This window comes from Rhinopithecus bieti, unplaced genomic scaffold (assembly GCF_001698545.2).
Source record: "Rhinopithecus bieti isolate Rb0 unplaced genomic scaffold, ASM169854v2 scaffold_15572, whole genome shotgun sequence".
In the NCBI taxonomy this organism is placed as follows: domain Eukaryota; kingdom Metazoa; phylum Chordata; class Mammalia; order Primates; family Cercopithecidae; genus Rhinopithecus; species Rhinopithecus bieti.
In genome coordinates this window covers 2793272-2815677 of record NW_016809536.1, presented here as the reverse complement: position 1 = coordinate 2815677, position 22406 = coordinate 2793272, and the positions used below count along the sequence as shown (strand labels likewise).

Sequence of the window (22406 nt, the reverse complement as noted above, 5' to 3'; positions counted from 1 at the left end):
TATATATATATATATATATATATATATATATACACACGCACACACACACATATGTATGTGTGTATACATATATATGCATAGATGTCGTATTATATGTCATATACGACATATAGATGTCATATTATACGTCATATTATACGACATATATATGACATAATATATGACAATTATCCTTGAAAATACTCAATGTATTCACTCATCAAAAGTTGCATTGGGATACTTCACCTGATATGTTGTATGTTTTTACTCTACTAGGAGAGTAAAAATAGAGAAGCATTATTTTCCTTTCCTAATTTAAGAATTCTGTACCATTAACTTCAAGTTACCTCTAAGTGCTTCTTTAAAAGCCTAATATATTTCTCATTTTTTTCTCTTGAATTCATCAACTCTTTTTCTCTATCTTCAAATCTAGAATAATTCTTTCATCATCATTAACCATGAATGAAGACTTTGCTCCTTGTATCACTGCAAATATTAGATGCAATCAAAGGGAACCTGCATAAATTCCCCACCGCCCCCCCAACATATATATCCTGTCACTTGCTTCTGGCTTTTGTGCCCATATGTTCTGCATTAATTTGTCCTGTTAATAAGGATCTAACATCTGTTTAGATCTTAAGCCAACTTTTCCTCTCGCTCACTAGATCCCATCTCTTCTTTCCCACTCAAAGGCTTAGCCTCAGTAATTTTTTTCCATCTACATTATGAATTCTTACACCTTTATCGGATAGTACCCTCAAGCTTACTAACATGTTGTAGTTTTTTCTCATCTTAACAATTTACATCTCTTCCTAGAACCTCTCTCCAAAGTACAAAATGCATGTACTTAATTGCTTACTCTTCTACTTGAGTGTGCATTTTAAACTTGACATGTTCAAAACCTAAATCCTATTGCCTCTTTTTTTTTTTTTTTTTTTGAGACTGAGTCTCACTCTGTCGCCCAGGCTGGAGTGCAGTGGCAGCATCTCGGCTCACTGCAAGCTCCGCCTCCCGGGTTCACGCCATTCTCCTGATTCAGCCTCCCGAGTAGCTGGGACTACAGGTGCCCACCACCATGCCCGGCTAGATTTTTGTGTTTTTTTAGTGGAGACGGGGTTTCACCATGTTAGCCAGGATGGTCTCGATCTCCTGACCTCGTGATCAGCCCGTCTCGGCCTCCCAAAGTGCTGGAGTTACAGGTGTGAGCCACGGCGCCCGGCCCCTATTGCCTTTCTAGAAAAGTAAATTCTTGCAGCCTTCTCCATCTTTTTCCTTCTAGATGTTCAAAAAATATAATTGGGTATTTTAAAATGTTCAGAATGTAACCATTTTTACTACTTTCTCTGATAACATGTACAGTGGCACCACCATCTTTTCTTAGCTGATTTATTGTATTTGACTTCTAACAGGTTTCTCTGCTCCTAGTTTTGTTCCCTAAAATCTATTATCAAAGAAATAGTCAGAGGAATCATTTAACACAATGTCAAGGATGCCATTCCTCTTCTCTCAAAGCCTGCCGTTGCCTTCTCTCCAGCTCGTAATAGAAGACTAAGGTTTGTTGTGACTTTGTCTGGCTCCTCCATTCCTCCCTGACTGTGTCTGCCACCCTACTCTTCTTGCTCTTTCTGCTCCAGATGCTCTGACAGTCTTACAGTTTCTAGAAAAACCAAGCATGCTCCCGTTTTATGACTTTTACAGTTATTATTCTCTCTACTTCAACCATTTTCCCTCATGTAATATACATTTCGCTCTATTATTTCTTTCAAGCCTCTATTCAAATGTCACTTTATTTGGGTCTCCCCTGACCACCATACAGAACATGTACGCTTTCCGAACTGTTCATCCTGTTTATATTATCCATATTTATCCAAACAATTTGTTCATTTCCTATTGTCCCTTACAATATGTAGCTCCATTAATGCACGTGGTTTCCCTATGTTGGCTCTTGATGTTTTTCAAGGGGCTAGACCGGTGCTTGGCATGTAATAAGATTCTCATGCATTGCTGAGTGGATTGATAAAATGCTGTTGGGCTATTTCAAATTTTCTGTTTCTTACTTACATAATTCCAAGGATTTAAATAGTCATAACTTTCTGGGCTTATAGGCTTATTTCTAGGTTGAATCAAGAAAACCATTAAGCCCAGTGAAACTAGCAAATGCACTTATATGGTCTTTCAGACACAAAGTATACTTTGCTTTTAGTACTTATCTTGTTCTAATCGGTAACATTTATAGACTGTAGGAACTAACAGCAGAAATTTTATACCACATTAAGAAAGAAGAAAAATGAGAGCAATGAAAGTAGGCTCATTACAGGATAAATGGTGATGGAGAAGAGAGGTAACCTCCCAGTAATGGAAAAAGCAAATAAATTCTCAGTAGTCTGAGTTTCACAGGATAGAGATGGAAAACTTGATAGTTATTAGGCCTCAACATCAAACAAGATGACTATATAACTAATGAATATATGACTATATATTTATTTAAATATGCATTTTATATATTTATGTATTTAATGATATCTATTCATTAAATTAATAAATGAATTCACTAAATAAATGATATATATAATATATGATATATATATATATATGTATGTATGTAAAACTTGAGAAACAAGTATGCTCTTGTTTCTCAAGTTACAATCAACCAGAGAGAATATGTTTCATCTCCCACAGAGATTAAATTCTGGTGAGGAATTGTATTATTTGAAGTATTAAGGTTAAGATAGTGACATTGTTTATTACTATCAGGTAGAATTTATAGAAAATAGAGTAATTATTCAATTGTTGGTGGGGAGTGTGAAGTGTGTGAAAATCTGAAATAAAATGATAAATATTTATGTCCAAAAAATTTATTATGAAAAAAATCAAATAATTCAAAGTTACATTACCCTGACAATTGTCTCAGTTTTTCCACCCTGCAGATATAATCAAGGAAGCAACAGTAATTGTATTTTGTGCTAGAGTCTTCTCATGCTTTTTAAGTTCTGTGAAGAAATGCAATCTCAGTAATGCCTATAATCAAAGCATGGACCATTTATTGTTGCATTATTGGTCTGTTCAAGTGCTATAACAAAATATAAACCAGGTGACTTAAAATCAATGCAGGTTTATTTCTCACAGTTCTGGAGACTAGAAAGTCAGAGATCATGGTGCCTGAAGATTCAGTGTCTGGTGAGGGCTCATTTCCTGGTATGTAGTAGGTTGTCTTTTTGACTGTGTCTTCACATGGTGAAAAGGAAAAACTCTGGTCTCCTCAGTCCCTTATTAGGGCACTAATCCCATTCACAAGAGCTCCATTCTCATGACCTAATAAACTCTCAAAAGCCCTACCTCACTGTACCATCACACTGGGGATAAGGTTTCAATGTATGAATTTTTGTAGGACATAAATGTTCAGATCATAGCAGCTGTGAAACAAATTAATCACAAACTTAATACCATAAAGCAACAATAGGCTTTCATTATTTTACAGTTTCTTTTTCTTTTCCTTTTTTTTTTTTTTTTTTTTTTTTTTTTGAGACAGAGTCTCACCCTGTTGCCCAGGTTGATGTGCAGTGGCACAATCTTGGCTCACTGCAAGCTCTGCCTCCAGGGTTCACGCCATTCTTCTGCCTCAGCCTCCTGCGTAGCTGGGACTACAGGCGCCCGCCACCAAGCCCAGCTAATTTTTTTGTATTTGTAGTAGAGACGGGTTTTCTCCGTGTTACCCAAGATAATCTCAATCTCCCGACCTCATGATCTGCCTGTCTCAGCCTCCCAAAGTGCTGGGATTACAGTCATAAGCCACTGTGCCTGGCCTATTTTACAGTTTCTATAGATATAAATTCAGAAACAGTTTGACTGGGCAGTTCTGTCCCAAGATCTCTCATGAAATTAAAGTGGAGATGGTTACTAAGGTTTCAGTCATCTGAAGGCTTGACTGGGGCTGGAAGATCTGCTCTCCAGGAGTTCTTACTGAAAGGGCAGAGTTCCTTTCTTCATAGACTTCTCCAGAGGGCTGCGTGACCGTCCTCATGATTTGGCTACTGTCTTCCTTCAGGATGAGTGATTCAGGAGAGAGCAAGGAAGGACTGCCAAGTCTTTTATAACCAAGCCTCAAAGTCACACATCATTACTTCTGCAATAGATTATTGACTACACAGGTGGACCCTATTTAATGTGGGCAAGGAATACATAAAAGGGTGAATATCATGAGGTGAAAATCATTGGAGACCATCTTAGAAGCTGTCTAACACATCAAGAATTATTTTATTTATGATTTATTTGAAGTCTTTTTTTATTTATAATCTGTTTTACTTGAAATGATTGGTTATCAGACTCAGCATGTTTCAAATCTGTGTAACGTTTGCTATCTTGTTTGTCATTAGGTAAGTTCACCTGAAACCCTCAGGCAAGGCCTTCAGAACTAACACCTGTTGTAATTCCCTTATTTCTTATGTGATTTAAATTGTGAAAAGCCCATATTTCTTTTGAAAAATCATTGCTTGTCTTTTGTCTGTGATGTTAGCATGTTTTCAGGCAATGTTTTTGAATTTAAATATATTTGTTGTTTAGAGATGACTTTTCTCTGCCCTTTTCTTTTACATATAAGGGTACTAGTATCCAGAGAGGTCAAGTGGCTAAGGATGCAAAATTTGAAATAAAATTTAGGTTTTCTGACTGTTAATCTTTAGTATTTCCTTTACAACTTGCTGGTAGGTGGACAGTTTTTAATAATTGCATGCCTCTATAAGAACACATTAATAAATTTAGCATTACAGATTTGTAGACTTCTTATAATGGAACACTTCACAATGCCAGCGGCTATAAACTTTTCCCTGTATGATTTCCTTCTTTTCATTATGCTGAAGTTTCAGCTCAGCATTTCGAACACCTAAGGCAATGAAATGGAACTTACCCCAAAGAAAAAACAAAAACAGTGTAAATGGGAAAATTGCAATCTTACAAATGTGTTGATATCAAAGTCCTGAAAACAAAATAAAATTTTAGAAAAATTCAACAGTATAATTCCTGTGTTATTTGATATTCTTTACTAAATAAATAACAAGTAAAGACTACAGAATCATTCAACTTAAAATATACACATATAAGTTTCCTTCAACCATTAATGTCAACTTCACACATATAGGTTTAGAAATATATTTCATTCCCTTTCAAATAAAGAATGGTTTTTCTCTTCTCCAACCTGATTATTTGTGTTATTAATACAAGCAGAATGCCTAAGGGTTGAATCACTTCAGGAGTTGTGAATCAAGTGTAAAACGAATGTTCATTTATGGATGGAAGAAATAATGCCAAGAGAATAGCAGATCACCAACTACTGAACTTAGTGTATTGACATATGACACAACATTTTGTGATTCTTTAACAGTTCATCTGTTCTTGACTTTTTGTCCTTTATAATAATATTACAAAACAAGAAAATACCAAAAGCTAAAACAAAATAAAATTATGTAATAGGATGTCTTAAGCTTCGTTTTTTAATTTATCGCTTCATCAGAGTAACTAATATGTGGTAGCATATCTGTAAAATGACCGTGATGGATGCAAAAAGAACTACTTCATACTGCTTCATATTTCAAAAGCAAGTGCTTTGTAAAAACAAAGAGCAACTTGTGTTTATGGTCAGAATTTAGCTTTTTTATTGCTTTTTTGAGACAGTATGTCTTGCTCTGTCATCTAGGCTGAAGTGCAATGCCACGATCACGGCTCACTGCAGTCTCTACCTTTTGGGCTCAAGCCATCTTTCAGCCTCAGCCTCCCAAGTAGCTGGGACCTTAGATGCACACCAACACACCTGGTTAATTTATTTTTATATTTTGTAGAGAAGAGGTCTCCCTACGTTGCCTAAGCTGGTCTTGAACTTCTAAGTTCAAATAATCCTCTGGTCTCAGCTTCCCAATATGCTGGGATTATATGTGTAAGCCAACATGCCCAGTCAGAATTTAGCCTGTAACATTTAGTATTTCACACCAAATATAACATCTCATAATGCAGCACCATTTAAAAATGAACTTTCATTTTAGAACACTTTTATGTTTATAAGAAAATGGAACAAATGGCCTAAAGAGTTTCCATACACTTCACACTATGTTTTCCCTCTTACTAACATCTTACACAAATATGTTACAGTTAATAAATCAATGCAGATATATTATTATTAACAAAAGTACATACTTTTTTTTCAAAAATTTGTACTTTAATAACTTCTTCCGGTTCCAGGATTCCATGTTATATTTAATAATATTCCTGTCATTCAAACAGGAAAGTAAGTCAAATTTCTCTCTTCACTGATGATAAGATTCTATAACTAGATTTCCTAAAGTCTCTACCAGAAGGCTCCTAGAACTGATAAATTTATTTAGTAAAGTTTCAGGATATAGAATCAGTGTACAAAAATCAGTAGCATTTCTATATGCCGACATCCAGGCTGAGAGCAAAATTAAGAACACAATCCCAATCACAATAGCCACACACGAAATGAAATATTTAGAATATTTAGGCACATAGCTAACCAAAGACATGAAAGATCTCTACAAGAAAAACTACAAAACAAAATCAGAGATAATGCAAATAAATGGAAAAACATTCCATGCTCATGGATTGGAAGAATCAATATTGTAAAAATGGCCAAACTGCCCAAAACAATTCACGAATTTGACATTATTCCTATCAAATTACTGACGCCCTTCTTCCAGAATCATGTCTTCATGTGCTACTTTTAGCTGTGACAGTTACTTTGATTTTTCTTGTTTATGATGATCTTGGAAGTTTTGATAAATACAGGTTAGGTATTGTGTAGAGCGTATTTCTATTAAAATTTGTTTGGTGTTTTTCTTATGGTTAGTCTTTTTTGTGTTCTTGAAAAGAAGACCAAAGATGTAAAGAATAACGTGTTTTTTTTGTTTTTTTTTGGTAAGTCACCCATATAATTGGCTAATTAATGTTATTATAATTCTCTAGTCTATCTATTATGTGTTCAACTCCATAATGTTTCTATGCACCTTTGGATTTAAATCCAGGTAGTATTATTGCTCAAGTGTGTGAGATTCGCTTGGTCTTCTTGAAGTATACATAAATGCCTGCAGACTAGTTTGATACAATCTTTAGGCTTTTGTGATGTATTTATCAAACTATGTGATTTAACTATCCAAGTTCCTTTATAAATTTTAGGACCAGAAGCCCTGAAAATTATATTCAACTTGATGACTGTAATATAAACATTATCATCTCCATCAGTACTGTACATGTATAAAGACTTCATATTATTTTTTAATCAGAATAAATTTCTTAAGCTAGATTCTCTTTGAATTAGTTTAATAAATGCTTATTAACAGTATTCATTTGAATTTTATAATTCTATCTATATTTTTCTCTCATAACTAGTAAAATTCAATTTTGATTCAGTAAGTTCTGAATATATTATCTATATTGCCTGTTCTGTAAAACTATTTCCTGAGAGTGGAATTTCATAGGACTTTTCTATCAAATATATTATGTGCATATAAGCCAACTCCTCTGGATGTGTTAACTAGATATGTGAAACATAAGAGCCTTTACAATATATAATAAAATTTAGTTGAAATATACTTAGCATGACATTCCATTTTCCACAAGAATTAATAACATGTAAGGTAGGAAATCAAGTTTAAAAAATTTGGTTGAAGTTGTTAGTTTTAAAGTTTTTTTGTGTGTTTGTTTTTGTTTTTTTGTTTTGTTTTGTGGTTTTCCTTTTTTTTTCTTTTCTTTTCTTTTTTTTTTTTTTTTTTTTTGTGAGACAGAGTCTTGCCCTGTTGCCCAGGCTGGAGTGCAGTGGCGCAATCTCGGCTCACTGCAACCTCCACCTCCCGGGTTCAAACGTTTTTCCTGCCTCAGCCTTCTGAGTAGTTGGGGCTACAGGCACAAATAAACTGTAACACACTCTATCAAGGCCCTGTATATATATTTTATGTGACAGTGATCACAATAGCTGGATTATCACTTTTGAGACATCCAAAGCATATAGTCTTTTTATGAGAAATAGAGGTTTTAAGAGTGAGTGCACAAACTGCCTACTGTTCACATTAATGCTGCACTAAAACACTTGACCGTGGTTCAAATGTAGCTAAGAACAGTACTTCTCAAAGTCACCTGAAAATGTTGCTAAAACTCAGATTTCTTAATTTTCTAGGGCCCACACCTGGGAATTCTGATACAGTTGTTTGGCAGGGGCTTGAAAATTTGCATTTCTAACAAGACCTAAATAATATTGATGCTTCTATTCTCCCCTTCATACTTTAAAAAGCAAATAGATAGTAATAAACTCTTACAAGAGTAGATCTCTTCTTTTAGGGATAATATTCTGGGAATGAAGTTAGATAAGTAAATTAAAGGACAAATTCCAAGGGAAAAAATGGAGAGAGCGCCAGTGAAATTTAACTCATCTGTCATATAAAAATTATTTGTATTTTCTCACATATCATGTATTCTAAAACAACATGTCCCAAAAGGCGTAATAGTTTTGTATCATGGTGGTTCTATAAGGATTTTGCAAACAGTTTTCAAGAATAATTCACTTCATGAAGCTCAATCTACGTTATTTATATTTTATTTCCTGATAAAAAGTATTTTTTTAAGTAGACAAAAATTTACATACAAATAAATAGGAAAATAACGCTATATTTAGCTTGAATCTATTCCCACTTTTGTTGATTGAAGTAGTATAAAATTCATTTTTCTAACCTTTGTTTAAAGCGAAGATTTTTAATTTTTGAGTTGAGTTTGAGCTCTTTTCATATTGTGATATCTAATTGTTTACAAATTATACAATCCAAAATTAATTATTCCTAGAGAATTAAATAACAGACAGGTGTTTATATGGCATTTCAAAAGTAAAACATTGCAAGCAATTATTAAGCTATTGTTTTGGTTTAAGATGTTATATAGAATAATAGAAAAATAAATATTATTTGACAATACATGCATATTACGTTTATATTTCATGCATAATGAAACTAACTTCTGAATATTTAAATCACAATAATCAAATAATGCTCACTGTTTGAGATAATACTACTATTATTATTCTAACCTACATTTCCAGTAATAGATATCAAATTTAAAATAATCACTAGTTCAGAAATAATCTAATTAATTCTAAACCTATATACCTATAAGAAGTCCTAGTTATCTCTACAATAAATTCATAGCTTCTTACACTAAATACATATGGCTTCCACAAAGATAAATATATTTGTAAACCTATTCACTGTAAATTTTTCTTTATATCTTCTTTATAATTTTGCCTCAAAGCATCTTTCATCAAAAAAGAGAGAGTTCACTGGAATAAATTGAATTGCTATGAAATGTGGTTTAGATGCTTTCACACTGTAATATATTTTTAAAGCATGTCTTTGAGAATTTAGTAATTTGCAGATAGTTTCATCACATATTCATTTCAACTAAGGCATAATTACAAGGAGAATCAAGCTATAGTGGGACAATAAACAAGATGAATGTCAAAATGCAATTTCCTGAGTTTATGTCAATTCTCACTAGAGCTATACAACACTTTGGATATAAAATTCTATGCAAAAAACTTTAATCTTTCCAATAAAATCTGTATTTTAGAATAAATAATATTTTATGTTGATATTACTGTAAATCAGCCTTAGCATGAGATATGAACAATATTTTTATGAGTTACATGTATTTGAAAAGGTTGACCTTTATCCAAACTATTTTTCTTCAACACCAATGAATATTTATTACAACATAATTATAATTTTTTTAAATTAAGTCCAATTAATTCAGAATAATAGGTGATAAAATGACCAATATTTACAAGAAATTTGAACCCAATTTATATTGTATTTTTAACACTACTCTAAAATAGAATTAAACATTTTGATACTCTTTACACCCTGACCATTCTGAGGAAATATAAAACCTTTCATTCCATTTTCACAATTTAAGTAATTTCCTGCATATTTTTAAAATCTCATTTTGCCTGAATATCAAATGAAACTAAAAATTATGAAAAAAGAACATAGTGATTCTTTCATAATATAGAAGAAATAAAAAATAGACTTGAAAACGGCATAGCTCCAAATATATGCATCAAAACCTGAAAATTTACAGACCTCTTTCTTCTTATTATTTTATTCTATTGCAGAGGAATGGGGGGGAAACATGGAAGAAGTAGAGAGTGTGAGAACAGGGGATTTCTTCTCGTGATGCGAGAACAGGGATTTAGGGAGCCAGCTGGCAGTGGAGAAAGAGGTATTATTACCAGTTTTGCTGAAACTGTACTGCAATGATTATGCACCATACATCCCATGAATTCCACTTCTATAGCAACAGGGTTGATGGGTCCTCTGAGTCATGTTATGGTTTGCTACCTTAGCAATTCTGATGAACTTCAGGCTCTTCTGAATCTGTCCTTCAGGCGTTGTTTGAACTGATTTATTCTGCATAACGATGTTGAAAGATTGGGGTCGAAAGAGAGAAATTCCATTTTTCTTATCATTGGATTTAGGCTTTTCCCACTGGAGCTAATCCTGCCTGCATGTGGAATTTGAGTAAGTTAATAAAAATTATGTCTGTCATTTTAAAATAAAATTTCTTCCTAGCTTCTAATTTCTCAATACATAGTATCAGTTACTGAGATCTTGTTGCATTTGCATCTTCTGATTTTAGAACACCAGAAAAAACTACTGTATATTTTAATTTAGTAAAGGTAAAATAGTAGGACTATTTGAGCCTGAGTAGCAGTTAGCTAATTTTTTCATGGATTTTTGGGTTGAAGCATTTACATTTTATATCAGTGATAGTAGCCACTCTGAAATAATGTGCACAACCTGAAATCACTACAGATTCATGAATTACAACCAACTAGGGCTTCAATCTGATCACTTAATATTCAAGCTTATTAATATTAGTAATAAATTTTACTATTCAAAATAATGCATGAATCCAGGTCCTAGCAAGAACCATAATTGAACAACGTTATTTCAAATGAGGAGACTCTAGTAAAGATACTACTCGAGTGCAAGGTCAACATTAAATAAAAGCAAGAGACGGTAACGCACCCAGACACCAGCAACAGCAGGATGCAATTACTCCTATGGTAGAGGGTCAAGGGAAGAAAGTGTTTTACTAATACCAAGTGTCAGCTATAATCAGTGGTAGGGTCTGTCTGAAGCTGAGGTCCTGAGAGAATCAACTAGGATACGAGGCACCAACACAATGACTAGGAAAGAAATGATCCTTTTGGTCTTTCCCATCCTCTGGTCTCTTTTCAGATCAGATTAAATGATGCCTCATCCAAACAAAGGCCAATAAAAAAGAGAGTTGAGAAGATATCTCAGTAAGGCTCAGAATTGGAGAAACACAGCAGAAAAGAGGAAAACAGGTATGAGAAGAACTAACAAAAGAAATTTAAAAGTGCATAGACAAGGTTAGGGAAATACACACTGAACTTCCATGGTACAGTTTCATCAAATACTGACTTTTTTTCCCCCTATTTCTTTCAGACTTTACCATGAGCATTTCTGTGTTTCTAAGGAACTTATGCTCCATCAGTGTCCTTCCTTTACTACTTAGCCCAAGTGCCCTATTTTAGAAGTCCACCCCAATCACTCTCAACAAGGAAATTTTGCAACCTAAGGACGAAAGGAAGAGGAAGAGGAAGAGAAGGCTAGGGAAAAGAGAAGAGGAAGGAAAGCAGAAAGAACACTTTTTCGGCATATTACATATAAAGCTTTTCTTAATATGGTTCATGCTTACCTGAACTCTCATTTGTAATACTCCATTGAATACTCCAATGCTTCTCCATTTCTGAGTGTGATGAGACTAATTATACAAATAGATTTTGTCTTTTCTTATTTTGAAGTTTACCTTCATTGCTGAACACCATCTTGACTTGGCAAAGATTAAAACTCTCGTAAGTGTTTTTTGTTTGTTTGCTTGTTTTTTAAAATTTATTTTTAATTTTTGTGAGTACTTAGTAGGTGTATATGTTTATGAACTCCATAAGATGTTTTGATATAGGTATGCAATGTATAATAATCACATCATAGAGAATAGGGTATCCATCCCCTAAAGCATTTATCCATTGTGTTACAAACAATCCAGTTATCCTTTTATTTATTTTGAAATTTACAGTTATATTATTATTGACTATAGCCCCTCTGTTGTGCTAGCAAACAGTAGGTCTTATTTGTTCTTTCTAGCTATTTTTTATACCTATTAACCATTACCACCTCCCTCCCACCCTCAACTCCCCACTATCCTTCCAGGCCTCTGGTAACCATCTGTCTATTCTCCATCTCCATGACTTCAACTGTTTTGATGTTTAGACTCCACAAATAAATGAGAATATACAATGCTTGCCTTTCTAGGCCTGGCTTATTTCACTTAAACATAATTAACACCAGTTTCATCTTTGTTGTTGAAAATGACAGGCTCTCATGCTTTTTATGGTTGAATATTCTCCACCGTGTATAAGTACCACATTTTCTTTATCCATTTATCTATTGATGGACACTTAGGTTGCTTCCTAATCTTGGCTCCTGTGAATTGTGCTGCTACAAACATGGGAATGCAAATATCTCTTCGGTATACTTATTTCCTTTCTTTTGAGTATATGCTCAGCAGTGGAATTGCTGAATCATATAGTAGTTCTATTTTCAGTTTCTAGAGGAAACTCCAAACTGTTCTCTCTAGTGACTCTACTAATTTACATTCCTACCAATAGTGTATGAGGGTTCTCTTTTCTCCACACACTCACAAGCATTTGTTATCGCCTGACTTTTGGATAAAAGTCATTGTAACTGGGGTGAGATAACACCTCATTGCAGTTTTGATTTGAATTTCCCTGATGTTCAATGATATTGCGCAACTTTTCACATGTCTGTTTGTCATTTGTATGTCTTCATTTGAGAAATTTCTATTTAAATCTTTTGCTCCTTTTAATCAAATTTTTAGATTGTTTAATAGAGTTATTCGAGTTTCTTATATATTCTTGTTATTAATTCCTTGTCAAATGAATGTTTGCAATTATTTTCTCCCATTCTGCAGGGATGTTGTCTCTTTACTTTATTAATTGTCTCCTTTGCTATGCAAAAGCTTTTTAACTTGCCATGATCCCATTTGTCCATTCTCCCTTTGGTTTCCTGTTCTTGTGAGGTATTATGTATCAATTTTTGGCCCAGACCAATATCCTGGAGAGTTTCCCCAATCTTTTAGTAGTTTCATAGTTTGAGGTTTTAGATGTAAGTCTTTTGTATATTTTGATTTTAATTTTTGTATATGGTGAGAGATAGGGTCAAGTTTCATTTTTCTGCATGTAAATATCCAGTTTTCCAGCACCATTTATTGAAGAGACTTTTTTCCCCAATGTATGTCCTTGGCACCTTGGCTGAAAGTGAGTTCACTGTAGTCGTGTGGATTTGTTTCTCGTTTCTCTATTCTGTTCCATTGGTCTATGAGTCTGTTTTTATGCCAGTACCATGATGTTTAGCTTACTGTAACTCTGTTGTATAATTTGTAGTCATATAATGGGATTCCTCCATTTTGCTCTTTTTGCTCAGGGTGGCTTTGGCTATTCTGGATCTTTCATGACTTCATACACATTTAGGACTGTTTGTTCTGTTTCAGTGAGGAGTGTCATTGGTATTTTGATAGGGATTGAACTTAACCTGTAGATTCCATTGGGTAGTATACATATTTTAACAATATCGATTTTTCCAAACCATACACATGGAATATCTTTGAGGTTTTTGTGTCCTCTTCAGTTTTTTTCATCAGTGTTTTATAGTTTTCATTGTAGAGATCTTTCATTCTCTGGTTAATTGTTATGTGTTTAATTTTATTTATGGCTATTGTAAATGGGATTACTTTTTAAATCTCATTTTCAGATTATTCATCGTTGGCATCTGAAAATGCAACTTATTTTTGCATGTTGATTTTGTATCCTGCAACTTCATTGAATTTGTTTATCATTTCTAGTACTTTTTTGGTGGAGTTTTTAGTTCTTTCCAAATATGATATCATAGTATCTGCAAACAATGATAATTGACTTCTTCATTTCTAATTTGGACTCCCTTTATTTCTTTCCCTTGTCTGATTGTTCTAGCTAGGACTTCCAGTACTATGTTGAATAACAGTGGTGACAGTGGGGATCCTTGTCATGTTTCAGATCTTTGAAAACAGATTGTCAGTTTTTCCTCATTTGTTATGATACTAGCTGTGGGTCTGTCATAGATGGCTTATGTTGAGGTATGTTCCTTCTATACCCAGTTTCTCTAAGGTTTTTATTTTAGAGGGATGTTGAATTTCAGCAAATGATTTTTCATCATTAACTGAAATGATCATATGGTTTTAGTTCTTCATTTTGTTGATGTGATGTATCACAATGATAAATTTACATGTGTTGAAACATCCTTGCATCCCAGGGATCAGTACCATTTGGTCATGATAAATGATCTTTCTAATGCAGCAATCCCCAACATTTTTGGCACCAGGGACCCTGATTCTGTGTGTGTGTGTGTGTGTGTGTGTGTGTGTTGGCAGGGAGGAAGCTAAGAATAATTCAAGCACACTACACACACACTACCTTTATTGTCTACTTCATTTCTATTATTATTACATTCTAATTATAATGAAACAATTATACAATACACCAAAATGTAGAATTACTGGGGGCTCTGAGCTTGTTTTCCTGCAATAGGAGGGTCTAATCTAGGGGTGATGGAAAATAGTGACACCCGAAGTGTTTGTTTATGTCCAGTCTACTCTACAATCTTGTTTTGGTTGCTGTCACTGCATAAAACCCTGCTTCACAAAAATGGGATGTTGGAAATGGAAGTGGCTTTTCAGTGCTTTTGTGAAAATCTCAGGATAATCGACCTTGACTCTAATGTAGAACGAATGGAGATTTGAAGTTATCTCATACATACTTTTAAGGTCATCATTATTTGCAATTTCAAGTAGTTGATCCTCTTCTAGCACGGATAAAGCCGATTTACCTGGCTTATTCACAAATGGGTTGTGGATCCATTGCTTCCCAGTTCTGGGGGCATTTGTGTTGGAAAGTAATGCTCAAACTCTTTTGAAAGCTAAGATAGGTGATCATGCACCAGCTGCAAGAAAGAAGGCCGTGTCTCAGTCTCTTTCAAAATCTCTGCTAATATTTAAACATGTCAAAAATACCAATGTTCACTAGTTGTCCCCGTAATTCCAGTCACAGTTACTCTCTCCCTCAATGTGACAGATTGAGTTCTTTGAGCAGGTTGAATATGTCACATAAGTAAGCAAGCATTGCAACCCATTCTGTGTCACTGAAATGTACTACCAGTGGTGACTGCTTTTGCAAAATAAATCTCTAGATTGGCTTTTAAAACTCAAAAATTCTGTCCAGTGATCAACCTTTAGAAATCCATCTCACTTCTGGCTGGGCGCGGTGGTTCAAGCCTGTAATCCCAGCACTTTGGGAGGCCGAGACGGGCGGATCACGAGGTCAGGAGATTGAGACCATCCTGGCTAACACGGTGAAACCCTGTCTCTACTAAAAAAAATACAAAAAACTAGCCGGCCGAGGTGGCAGGCGCCTATAGTCCCAGCCACTCGGGAGGCTGAGGCAGGAGAATGGTGTAAACCCAGGAGGCGGAGCTTGCAGTGAGCTGAGGTCCGGCCACTGCACTCCAGCCTGGGCGACAGAGCAAGACTCCATCTCAAAAAAAAAAAAAAAAAAAAGAAATCCATCTCACTTCTGTATATAAGAGAAGACATGTACACTCTGCATTCATCTCCTTACAGAGATGCATGAACAGATGAGTTAAGGGCATGTACCTTAATTGGTTGATAATTTTAATCACATCCTGCAAAATGTTGTTAAGTTCAGGTGACATTTTTTGGTTAGCCAGCATTTCTCTATGGATGACACGGTGTGTAAACTCACATTAAGAAGCGACCTTTTTGACCCAAGTAGAGAAACCAGAAAGCTGTCCAGTCTTGGCAGCTGCTAGGTCTGTGCATATATGGGCATAAAATGACCAATGCAGTTTTCCTGATATGTAATCATTCAAAAACTTGAATAGTTCTGCAGCTGTGGCATTGGTTGGTAACTGAAGTGTACATAACATATCTGCATGCTCGTCATCCTGAAAAATGTACCTCACAAAACAAAAGAATTGTTGCTTTGTTGTCAATGTCAGTAGACTTGTCAACCTGGATTGCATACCACAATGACGCATTAATTCTCTCTAACAATTGTGCTTCAATATCTTCTGCTGTTTCATCAATTCATCTATTTATGGTGCCAGCCAAAAGAGAAACATTAGCCACCTTTTGAACTACAGCCTCCCTCAGCAGTTCACTGCAAATGTCCTTAGGACAGGCAGGATTAACACTTCACCAATAGTAATGTGCTTCTTAGCTTTAGCAATTAGGTTAGCCACTAAGAATGATGTTCTCAGTGCAGACAAATTTGATGAAGTGATAACCTTCGATAATTCCTTCTGTTTTTTGTTCTCCCGTTCTTTTTTTTCTTTTGAAAAACTTCAAAGCCTTGTCTTTTAATACAAGATGCTTTGTCTCCAGGTGATAAAGCAGTTTTGAAGGTTTCAAGGCCTCATTAGATAGCAAGTCACCACATATTAAACAAAGTGGGTTTATAGAATGTGAATCACCTGTTACAATGAACCCATAATTTAAGTAGGACTTGGTATTTTCTTTTAAACACGGCTTTCTTTTTGTTGGCGGTTTTAAAGTATTCTGTTATCTCATTGTTATGTCTTTTGCTCTGTCCAAAGAAGCTCTCCAGTGGCATTTATTTTTTACTCACTTTGACTAGGGTTACCTTGTGAACTTACCAAAACTGTGACTGAGACAAGTGCACAATACAGGAAAGGGGCACATCTGGAAGTAGTAAATAAAATAATGGTTGCATTATAGGTAAATCAAATAAGGGTCAGATTCTGACTTAAAGTCTTCCACCAGGTGCAACTGTATAATTGAAGTATGTCAACTCACTTGCCAATATAAAGCTTGCTACTAAATGCAGCTTAATTGTCACTTGCTACCTACTGACAGAGTTTTGATTTGAGTCTGCAAGAAATTAATTTATTATGGTCTCTGTGCAGTCAAACTCTCTGCTAAAGTCAATTTGTATTTGCTGCTGGTCCTTAGCACTAGCATCACTACCTCAGCTCCACCTGAGAACATCAGGCATTAGAGTCTTCTAGGGAGCTCGCAACTTAGATCCCTTGCCATTCACAATAGGGTGCATGATCCTACGAGAATCTAATGATGCCATTGATCTGACAGGAGGTGGTACTCAGGTGGAAATGCAAGTGACGGGGCACAGCTGTACATACAAACGGCTTCACTTGCTTGCCTGCTGCTCACCTCCTTCTGTGAGCAGGAGGGTTGGGGTTCCGTGCTCTAACGCTGGGTTGAATTCAGTTTGCTAGTATTCTGTTGAGGATTTTTGCATCAATATTCATCAGAGATAATGAAGTGGAATTTTCTTGTGTGTGTGTGACTTTGGTATTGGTATAAAGGTAATACTGGCATCATAGAATAAGTATTTGCTCTTATTTGCTCTTCCTCCAATTTTCAGAATAGTTTGAGTAAAATTGGTATTGGTTCTTCTTTGAAAGTTTGGTAGAATTCAGAGTGAAGCCATCAGCTTCTGGGCTTTCTTTACTGGGAGACTGTTTTTTTTATTATTGTTATTATGGCTTGATCTCACTACTTGTTATTGGTCTGTTTAGGTTTTGGATTTCTTTATGGTTCAATTTTGCTAGGTTTTATGTGCCTAGTAATTTATTCACTTCTTATAGATTTTCAAATTTATTGGCATATAGTTGATTGTAGTAGCCTTTAATGATGCTTTGAGTTTCTGCAGTGTCAAATGTAGTGTCTCCTTTTCATCTCTGATTATTTTATATGGGTCTTCTCTCATTTTTTCTTAGTCTGTCAAAAGATTTGTCAATTCTGCTTATCTTTCCAAAACTTCAACTTTTCATTTCATTGATCTTTTCTACTGTTCTCTTCATTTCAAATTCATTTATTTCTGTGATCTTTATTATTTCTTTTCTTCTACTAAATTTATGTTTAATTTACTCTTGCTTTTTCAATCATTTAAGATGCATAATTAGATTATTTATTGGAAGTTCTTTTTTGATGTAGGCACTTATGACTGTAAGTTTTCCTCTTATTTCTTCTTTTGTTGTATCCCATAGATTTTGGTAAGTTATGTTTTCATTACCATTTATTTTAATAAATTTTTCAATTTCCTCTTTATTTTCTTCATTAACTAATTGGTTGTTCAGAAGCATACCGTTTAATTTTCATGTATTTGTATAGTTTCCAATATTCCTATTGCTGTTGATTTGTAATTTTACTTTATTTCGGTCAAAGAAGATGTTTTATATTATTTCAAATTCTTTGAATATTTTAAGACTTGTTTTGTGACCAAATATATAGCCTATTCTTGAGAATGATCCATGTGCTGAGGAGAAAAATGTGTATTCTGCAGCCATTGGCTAAAATATTCTGTAAATATGTATTAGATCCATTTGGCCTACAGTGCAGATTAAGTGTGAGGTTTCTTTGTTGGCTCTCTCTCTCTGGAAGATCTGTCCAGTGCTGAAAGTGGGGTATTGAAGCCTCCAGATATTATTGTCTTGGAGTCTCTCTCTCTCTTTAGCTCTAATATTTGCTTTATATATCTGAGTGCTCTAGTGATGTGTGCATATGTAATTGTAATTGTTATATTCTACTGCTGAATTGATTCTTTTATCATTATATAATAGGTGTCTTTTTTTCTTCTTTTCTTAAAATATATTTTATCTGATATAAATACAGTCATTCCTTCTCTTTTTTTGGTTTCCACTAGCATAAAATATCTTTGTCTCTCCCTTTATTTGCAGTCTATGTATATCTTTATAGGTCAAGTGTCTTTCTTGTAGGCAACAGATCATTGAGTCTTATTTTTTTTCATTCATTCAGCTACTCTGTGTGTTTTGATTAGAGATTTTAGTCCCTTTATATTCAGTGTTATTATTTATAAGTAGGGATTTGCTTCTCTCTTTTTGTTATTTGTTTTCTAGTTGTTTTGCCATCTTCTCCTTCTTTCCTTCTTTCCTGTCTTCCCTTTAGTGAAGGAGATTTTATATGCTGATATGCTTTAATTTTACAGCATTTCTGTATATTCATTATATGTTTTTTGATTTGAGGTTACTATGAAGTTTATAAATACTGTCTTATAACCAATTATTTTAAAGTGATGAAAACAATACTGATTTCATAAATAACCATGAAAATAAAACCCAGTAAAATCTCTAGAATTAAACTTTATTCCCCTCTTTAACTTTTTGTTATTTCTCCTTATGTCTTATTGTATTGCCTATGTCTTGAAAAATTGTTAAAGTTATTATTTGGATTGATTCATCATTTAGTCTTTCTACTTAAGCAAAGACAAGTTTACATATCACAAATACAGTGTTACATAAATATGTTTGCTATGTGCTTACTATGACATTACCAGTGAGTTTTGTATCTTCAGGTGATTTCTACTTGCTCATTAATATCCTACTCTTTCTGATTGAAAAGCTCACTTTAGCATTTCTTGCAGAAAGGGCCTGGAGTTGATTAAATCCCTCCGCTTTTGTATTTCTGAGAAGGTTTTTATTTCTCTTCCAAACTTAAAGGATATTTTCACTGAATATATTAGTCTATAGTAAAAGTTTTTCTCTCCTGGCCTATAAGGTTTTCACTGAAAAGTCTACTCTGAGTATTGGAGTTTCTTTCTTGTTTTCTCTCCCTCCCTCACTCTTTCTTTCTCTTTCTTTCTTTCTTTCTTTCTTTCTTTCTTTCTTTCTTTCTTTCTTTCTTTCTTTCTTTTTCTTTTCTTTCTTTCTTTCTCTTTCCTTCCTTCATTTTGTCTTTCTTTTCTTCTTTCTTTTCCATGTATTTTGAATCTTTCTTAGAAACCTGAAGGCTTTTAACTATGGACTTAATTTCAAATTCATAATATTCTTTGATTTTTCACATAATATGTATTAACCTGATTTTGTATTACAATATTCTTTTCAGTTTTGCTAACTTATTTTAACATAGACATGAGCTAAAGAGATCCTAATTATATCCTAATTATATTTTTACTCAAACCTTATAAAATTATTTAAATTTTGACCCAACTAGCAGAATGGTTATTATATAGATTCTTTAAAAAATATTATTATTACAGTTTAAGCTCTGGGATGCATGTACAGAAGGTGCAGGTTTGTTACATAGGTGTACACATGCAATGGTGGTTTGCTGCATCCATCAACCTGTCACCTGCGTTAGGTATTTATCCTAATGCTATCCTTCCCCTAGGCCCCACCCCCGATAGGCCTCTGTGTGTGATGATCCCCTCCCTCTGTCCATTTATTCTCACTGTTCAATATCCATTTATGAGTGAGAATATGCAGTGTTTGTTTTTCTCTTCCTGTGTTAGTTTGCTGAGAATAATGGTTTCCAGCTTCATTCATATCCCTGCAAAGGACATGAACATCATCTTTTTTATGACTGCATAGTATTCGAATGGTGTATCATATGCCAAATTTTCTTTATCCAGTCTATTATTGGTGGGCATTTTGGTTTGTTCCAAGTCTTTGCTATTGTGAACAGTGCTGCAATAAACATATGTGTGCATGTGTCTTTATAGCAGAATAATTTATAAACCTTTGGGTATATACCCAGTAATGGGATTGGTGGGTCAAGTGATATTTCTGGTTCTAGATCCTTGAAGAATTGCCACACTGTCTTCCACAATGGTTGAACTAATTTACACTCCCACCAACAGTGTAAAAATGTTGCTATTTCTCCACATCCTCTCTGGCATCTGTTATTTCCTGACTTTTTAATGATTGCCATTCTAACTGGCATGAGATAGTATCTCATTGTGGTTTTGATTTGCATTTCTCTAATGGCCAGTGATGATGAGCTTTTTTTTCATGTTTGTTGGCCACATAAATGTCTTCTTTTGAGAAGTATCTGTTCACAGCATTTGCCCACTTTTTGACGGGGTGAGTTGTTTGTTTCCTGTAAATTTGTTTAAGTTTTTTGTAGATTCTCAACATTATCCCTTTGTCAGATGGATAGATTGCAAAAATTTTCTCCCATTCTTTAGTTTGGCTGTTCACTTTGATGATAATTTCTTTTGCTTAGCAGAAGCACTTTGGTTTAATTAGATCCCATTTGTAAATTTTGGCTTTTGTTGTCATTGTTTTGGGTGTTTTAGTTACAGAGTTTTTTCTCATGCCTATGTCCTGAATGGTATTGCCTAACAAGTATATTCAGGACTTGAACTCAGCTCTGGACCAAGCAAACCTAATAGACATTTACAGAAGTCTCCATCCCAAATCAACAGAATATACATTCTTCTCAGCGCTACATCAAACTTAGTCTAAAATTTAACACAAGATTGGAAGTGAAACACACCTCAGCACATGCAAAAGAATGGAAATCATAACTAAAAGTCTCTCAGACCACAGAGCAATCAAATTAGAGCTCAGGATTGAGAAATTCACTCAAAACCACACAGCTACATAGAAACTGAACAACCTGCTCCTGAATAACTACTGGGTAAATAATGAAATTAAGGCATAAATAAATACATTCTTTGAAACCAATAAGAAAAACGACAAAATGTACCAGAATCTCTGGGACACAATTAAAGCAATGTTAAGAGGGAAATTTATAGCACTAAATGCCCAAAGGATTAAGCAGGAAAGATCTAAAATTGACACCCAAACATCACAATTAAAATAATTAGAGAAGAAAGAGCAAACAAATTCCAAAGCTAGCAGAGGATAAGAAATAACTAAGATCAGAGCAGAAATGAAGCAGATAGAGACATGAAAAACCTTTCAAAAAATCAATGAATCCAGGAGCTGGTTCTTTGAAAAGATAAACAAAATAGACTGCTACCCAGTCTAATAAAGAAGAAAAGGAGAAGAATCAAATAGACACACACACACAAATGATAAAGGGGATATCACCAGTGATCCCACAGAAATACAATCTACCATCAGAGTATACTATAAACACCTCTATGCAAATAAACTAGAAAAGCTAGAAGAAATCCTAAGCAAAAAGAACAAAGTTGGAGGCATCACACTACCTGACTTCACACTATACTACAAGGCTACAGGAACAAAAACAGCGTGGTACTGGTACCAAAACAGATATACAGACCAATGGAACACAACAGTAGCCTCAGAAATAACACCACACATCCACAACCATCTGATCTTTGACAAACCTGACAAAAACAAGCAATGGACAAAGGATTCCCTGTTCAATAAATGGTGTTGGGAAAACTGGCAACCCATATGCAGAAAACTGAAACTGGATGCCCTTCCTTACACCTTATACAAAAATTAACT

General features: G+C 34.4%; 1 long non-coding RNA gene across 1 annotated transcript in view; it reads left to right on the top strand.

Moving 5' to 3' along the window:
* The window catches only part of LOC108540584 (uncharacterized), an 82100-nt gene that overhangs the window by 12733 nt on the left and 46961 nt on the right, over positions 1–22406 (top strand). Inside the window, exon 2 of the long non-coding RNA XR_001888711.1 lies at positions 3106–3156. This is a non-coding gene — a long non-coding RNA (uncharacterized LOC108540584). The remainder of the gene's footprint in view (positions 1–3105; positions 3157–22406) is intronic.